Source organism: Triticum aestivum, chromosome 6B (assembly GCF_018294505.1).
Source record: "Triticum aestivum cultivar Chinese Spring chromosome 6B, IWGSC CS RefSeq v2.1, whole genome shotgun sequence".
NCBI classification, from domain to species: domain Eukaryota; kingdom Viridiplantae; phylum Streptophyta; class Magnoliopsida; order Poales; family Poaceae; genus Triticum; species Triticum aestivum.
In genome coordinates this window covers 195,510,407-195,516,919 of record NC_057810.1, presented here as the reverse complement: position 1 = coordinate 195,516,919, position 6,513 = coordinate 195,510,407, and positions in this window count along the sequence as shown.

The following is a 6,513-nucleotide window of genomic DNA, read 5'->3' as shown; positions in this document are numbered from 1 at the left end:
CCCTTGCCCGGACGCGCTAGATGATGGCGGCGCAAGGCAACGACGGGGCAGCCGCGCTCAAGGTTGGTTCTGCCCTTCCCGAGGACAAAGGAAGCACCTTCTACCCACTCTTTGTGAGTGCCATCGCTGCCGGTCTGGTGCCTCCCTTTTCTGAGTTCTTCCTTTCTGTTCTCCGCCATTACAACCTACAAGCTTTGCACCTCCATCCCAACTCTATTCTTCTCCTGGCGATTTTCGCCTACTACTACGAGGCTCATGTTGGGGTAAGGCCCTCAGTGGCCTTGCTGCGCCATTACTTTTACCTCCGGGTTTCTTGTGGCCCCATCACTGCGTGCGCGAGCTTTATTGCGTACTCCAGCTCCAATGCTATCTCGAAGCCCGGGAAGAGGATCGAAGGCTTCCGGAGCAAGTGGGTCATGGTGGATGTTGGGCACATCCACCCCTAGCTAATCCTGCCTATGATGCAGCCCGAGGCCGTCGATGCTTGGTCCCGCGTGGAGCTCGTCGATCCCCGCACGAAGCCAAGGATGGACGCGGACCTATGGCCGGGCAACATGGCGACGGCGAAGCTGACCAGGGCGTCGCTCCTGAGGGAGTTCCTGGAGCACCGGGTGGCTCCGCTTCGGGAACACTCGCTCCCGCTATGGAGGTTCGGGGGGGTCCAATGCCGCCCTTTGCCCGAGCTCCGTAGTCTTGGCCGACGGAGATCTGGCCGCAGTCCTCCAATCCTTGGTTGGGGGAGACGTGGCAAGATTGGAGGGTGCTCCTGTACCCTTGTTCCTTCGGGATGATTGGGAGCAGGTGGTGAACTCCATGCCTGCTTTCAACGGGGACGGGCCTGTGCCCGCGGAGGTTCCTGAGGACCTGGCGGCCCTGGTGACGGTGAACGTATCCTCCAGCAACTCCGACAGAGAGGAGGAAGAAGAGGGGCAGGAAGAGGAGCCCGATTCTGAGGCGACCGACGGGGAGTCGAGAGAGCCCCTCCCTTGGTGCAGGTCCCGCGCTCTTCGCCTCATGCCGGATGACGATGAGGATGGTGACGAGCGAGGCGGTGACTGTTCGCCCTGATCCCAAAGAAGGACAGGACGGGGCTGGTTCTTCATGGGCCTGCTCCGTCTCCGAGGCGATATGCAGACGTGCCTCCTGCTCCCGAGTCTCCTGAGGTTGACCCCAGCAGCCGACTCTCGGGCTTCAAGTTCGGCCGGAAGTTGCTTGAGCCCGCGGGCGATGACCAATAAGTGCTTGATTCTCGTTTTGCTTCTTGCTTTGTTGCTGAGGCTTGACGTCCATATTCCTTGGCTAGGCCGGTGCCTGCGGCAAAAAGGCTGAAGGGGGCCCCTGAGGCTTCGTCCGGGGCAGCACTTCCACCCGCGGGAGAAGGGGGCGGCAAAGCCCGGGCCTCTCCTGCCCGGTCATCCTCGTGAGGCGAGGCAGGGCATGCTGGGGCGAGCTCAGCCCCCGTGGCCCAAGCAAATCCCGAGGTGTCCTTGCCTGACGCCACTGCCGCAGTCATTGGGGCGCAGAAGGTCCCAACTCATGGTGTTGTGATCACACTGCCATCTTCTCCTCCTACTCCGCCAACTGCCATTTCTTCGACTCCTTCTACTGTCCTAGATCATGCTGCTGCTAAGCTGGACCGGCTGCGAGAAGATCTTCAGGGCGCCGACCCTTGCTTGGTAGCCGGGCGCCTGGAGCTGGCCTCCGGCTGGGTCCGCTCTGATGCTTCAATTCGAGCGGTGCTGGTTCAGGCTGCGACGGCTTGTGATGAGGAGAAGCAGGCCATCCTTCAGGCCAAGGCCGCTCGCGATGCCACCTTGGGTGAGGTTGCGGATGTCCGGGGTCGCTGCAAGGCGCTGGAGAGCGAGCTGCAAGGCCTGCGCGACCAGCTCACCAAGGAGGCCCGTGACCGCCAGGAGAGGAGGAAGAGATGAAGGCTCGCGAGAGTGCCGCCAAGGACCGGGATGCCCAGGTTGATGAATGCCATGGCCGCTTAGATACGCTGGAGCAGGCGTTGGAGGCGAAGAGGATCGAGGTGGACGACAGGGCGCGGGTCCTGGCCGAGGATCGTGTGGCCTTTGCGAAGCTGGAGGAGAAGGCTCGCGCCTCGCTGAAGACGCTTTATGATGGCGGCCTGGAGAGCCCGCTGGCCGGCGCCAAGGACGGCCCCGCCAAGTTGCTTCCCTTCCTGTTCCGCGCCCTTGAAGATGTCGCCATCGGCCTTGGCCCCATGGCTGAGGCTGAGGCGCGTGTCCTTTCTTCTGCAGCGCTGACGCGCGTCTTCACCCACGTCTACCTTCATGACCCCAACGTTGACCTTGACAGCCTGCTGGAGCCTGCGAGCGGCGAGCTTGCCACTGCCGCTGCTGAGGCTATGAAGGGTCGAGCGGAGGCTCTGCTGGCGAGGTTCCATGCCTTCAGCACCAAGCCAAGGCGAGATGCTGCCGATCTTGAGGCTCCACGAGGCGAAGCTGCCTAGCGCAGCTCCGTCACCACCGATGGCACTGCCGGAAAGTGACCCCTTCGCGGCTCCTGTCCTGTTTTTAGCTCCTGCAACATGCATCATGCCTCGTGGAGGCGTTTAAACTTGTGTTTGGCATTGTGAAAACAATCTATGGACTGTAATATTTGCTTTTGAATTCCTTGAGATTTGCGTTTTTCCTTCCTACTTGCTTGTGTTCTACGTCGGCAGAGCCCAGCCCCGTGCATACCTCAGCCGCCGTTAGCCCCAACCGGAAACCAGGACGGGACCAAGGAGTGAGGGGCTACGTGACCAGTTAGGCTCCTGAGTCACGATGCTCAGGAGTCCCCCTTGACGCGCGAATAGCAAGTAGGCAGGGGAGATGTATGAGTAAATCTACAGTTCTATGTCGGCAGAGCCCGGCCCCACGCATACCTCAACCGCCGTTAGCCTTTCAGAACTGAGGGGTGAGGGGCTACGTGACCAGTTAGGCTCCTGAGTCGCGATGCTCAGGAGTCCCCCTTGATGTTCAAACGGCCTTCGTACCTTGGCTCCGCTCGGGGAGAGACATGCGATGAACCAGGCCCGAGGGGCTTGGCTGGGTGGCGTGCGTCTGGGCGTGACCCAGGCGTAGCCCCCGTGCCCAGCCCCCTTGCGCAGCACTCCCGAGGGGAGGCGTTACAACGGGGCCGGACACTGAGCTCTGGGCTTCCGTATACGTACGGGCATAGCCGCTCCTCGGCAGTGTCGTCAGCCAGCGCGGAGCATGGTGCTTCCACTGGTGCGTGGGAGGGGGCTCCCCTTCGGGAGGAGCCCCCGGGGCATGTACAGCCCTGCCCTAACACGTGGCTGGCATGGTAGGGCCTGACGAGGTCTATATGGGCACCCGTGAGCCAGCGCGGGACTCACGGGGCCCTACCTCAAGGCGGGTTGTGCCTGGCTCTCGGCCTTTACTTGTAATGTGCTCCTGCAAATTTGGTTAGATGCCGATGCTCTACGTCCTCAGGTCCCGGCCCTCGAGCGAGCTCAGCCATCGCTGGTATGCCAGGTCGCGATGCCGTGGACAAGGCCAGGAGGTGAGGGCTGGAGAGCCAGTAAGAGTCCATGAGTCGTGATGCTCACGTACCCCCCCCCCCCTTTAACGTGCAAGCGGCCGGCATGAAGGAAGAAGGGTGCCGCCACAGGCATCAAGTAATGATCATGGTGGGTCAAACGCACGACCCGAATAAACCGGAGAGGGATACATGCCACTGGGTCAGGCCCGAGTGGCTTGGGGATAATGCAGCCCGAGGGGCGCCCCCAATAAAGTAAGGTAAAAACATGAACCAAAGGGATACATGCCGTAGGGACGGACCCACGCGGCCTGGGAATGATGCGGCCCTGGGGGTGCTCCCGGCTGAAAATGAAACTCGAAGGATGTCACCTGATGATGTTGAAGATGAATGGATGCTGAAGTAGCGGACGGCGTGCGCTGCGGAAGCCGATCTTTATGAGCCCCCAGGCCCAGGAGACTCGGGAGGCTCCGGAGGCGCTGGCGGCTCCTCGCGGACCATCTCCATCTCTGCCAGGACTGTGGAGTGCCCGGCCGCTTGAGCCTCCAGGATGCTCCTCATGAGGCGCTGACGCACAGCAGCCACGTTCGGCAGGCCGTAAGGCATGCGAACATAGCTGTGGGGTGGACCTTCGCAGCGTCCCACGCATGAGGGCCAGAGGCGCTCCTGAGAGGTGGCTCGGTTGAGTCCTGGTATGTTGATGCAGACGCGCAGCCCACCATCCTCGCCCGGATGGGGAACTATGGCGGGTAAGCGGCGGCTGCCACTCATGACTCTTGACTCCTGCAGCTCCTGAATGATCTCGCTGACGAACTCCTGAGGGTTTGGCCCTCCTTGCCTCGCTCCTTCCTGAGGGAAACGTGCTTTGAAACACGCCTCCAAGTGGTGCCCGAGCGCCTCCCTCGTGATCTTAGCAAAGTCGATGGCCCTCCAGGAGAGAGCCCCCGAGCCTTGCTCAAGGAGGGTGCCGGGCGCGCCTTCCTATGCGACAGAAGGAGGTGCCCCCTGAACGGGCGCGAACCCTGAGGGGCCTGCCTCCCGAGCGTTCAGACCAGGCGATGTCCTCTTCTTCTTAGGGACTGCCTCGGGAAGCCTTCCGCTCCTGTGATCTGGGTCTTCAATTGATGCGGCTTGAAAAGCACGCTCCAAAGAACACACAGCATCCCTCTCTTTGCAAGGCACCGTGATGACTCCATCGCTTCCTGGCATCTTGAGGACATTGTAGCCATGATGAGTCACATCCATGAACTTGGCCAGAGCTGGGTACCCGAGGATGGCATTGTACGGCAGGCGAATGTGCGCGACGTCAAAGTCAATGAGCTCGGTGCTAGTTGTCACGCTTCCGGAAGGTAACAGGAAGGCGGACCTGCCCTATCGGAACCGTGGAACCATCAGTGACTCCTGAGAAAGGCTTGGTTGGCTGAAGCTGATTGTATGGCACTTGGAGATTGTTGCATGTCTCGACGGACAGGACATTGAGCCCTGCTCCGCCATCGATGAGGGTCCTGGTGACTTGCACATTGCTGATGATTGGGGAACAAAGCATCAGGAGGACTCTGGCTGTGGCTATGCACTTGAGATGATCCGCTGAGCTAAACATGATGGCGCATGCTGACCACCTGAGAGGGCATGTGGCCTCGATCTTGGGGAGGACTACATTCACTTCGCGAGCAAACTGCTTGAAGATGCGCTGAGAGGTCGGGGCCTGAGCGCCGCCCAAGATGCAAGCGATTGCGCGTGGCTCCTGGAAGCCTCCAGCCCTCTCGTCCTGATGATGGTCTTCATTCCTCCTCGGCTATGGTGGCAGAGGAGGGAGGCCCGCGTTGCCTTGTGGGCGATCCTCGCGAGGCTGATCCCTCCAACCTCCCTCGCGAGGCTGGTCCTGCCAGCGGTCCTCGTGAGGTCGGTCACTCCACCCTTGGCGAGGGCCACGGTCTTCCCATCGTCCTCCACCTCTTCCTCCTCCTCGGCCATAGCCCCGGTCGTTGCGCTCGAGGCGTTGGCCGGCACGCACGTCCCGCACGGCCCTGAGCTCTTGGCATTCGTTGGTGTTGTGGGTGTGGAGGTCGTGGTACACGCAGTATCGGCTGCCCTTGGATGACTCAGGCTGATCCCTGCCTCGCTTGGTGTCCGGTTCTGCTGCAAGCACGGCAGCCCCCTTGCGCTTCACGTCCTTGACCTTGGGCTTCTTCTCTTCTGGGTCGGCAGCCGGCAGCTCAAGGAGGGAAAGGTGTCCTTCCTCAGCCCTGGCGCACTTGGTCGCCAAATTGAACAGCTCCAGGGATGTGCACAGGTCTTCATGGATCGCAAGCTCCTCTTTCGTCTTGACGTCACGCACGCCGTCGGACAAGGCTGAGATGATGGCCTCCTTAGACACCCTGGGGATCTTAAGGCGAGCGTTGTTGAAACGCTGGATGAACTTTTGCAGGGTCTCTCCCAGCTGCTGCTTGATGCAGCGCAAGTCGCTCATGGCCGGGGGCTGGTCTTGGGTGCCTTGGAAGTTGGCGATGAATCGGGTGCACATCTCGTCCCAGGAGGAAATCATGCCAGGAGCCAGGTTCAGGAGCCAGGTGCGGGCACCGTCCTTGAGCGCCATGGGGAACCAGTTCGCCATGACCTTCTCGTCCCCGTTGGCGGCTTCAATGCCCAGGTCATAGAGCTGGAGGAACTCCGCAGGGTCAGCCGTGCCATCGTAGCGCGGGGGCATATATGGCACGAACTTGCCCGGCCAGGCCACGCTGCGCAGCTCGACGGTGAAGGCACGGCAGCCTACAGTGGCCACGGGAGGCCTTTGGTGACGGAGAGCTCGATCTTGGAAGTCTCCGTGCGCTGCCGCCAGGAGCAGCGCGGGGTCTTGGCGCGCTGGAGTAGGAGCGTGGTCGTGACGGGTCAGTGCGGGGAGCACACGGGCAGCTTCTTGGGGACGAGGGATCTCTTGGCAGCTCTTCTCTTGCTGTGCTGGCGCCGGATGGAGTGGGTTCCGTCCAGGGGCCACGCGCCTTG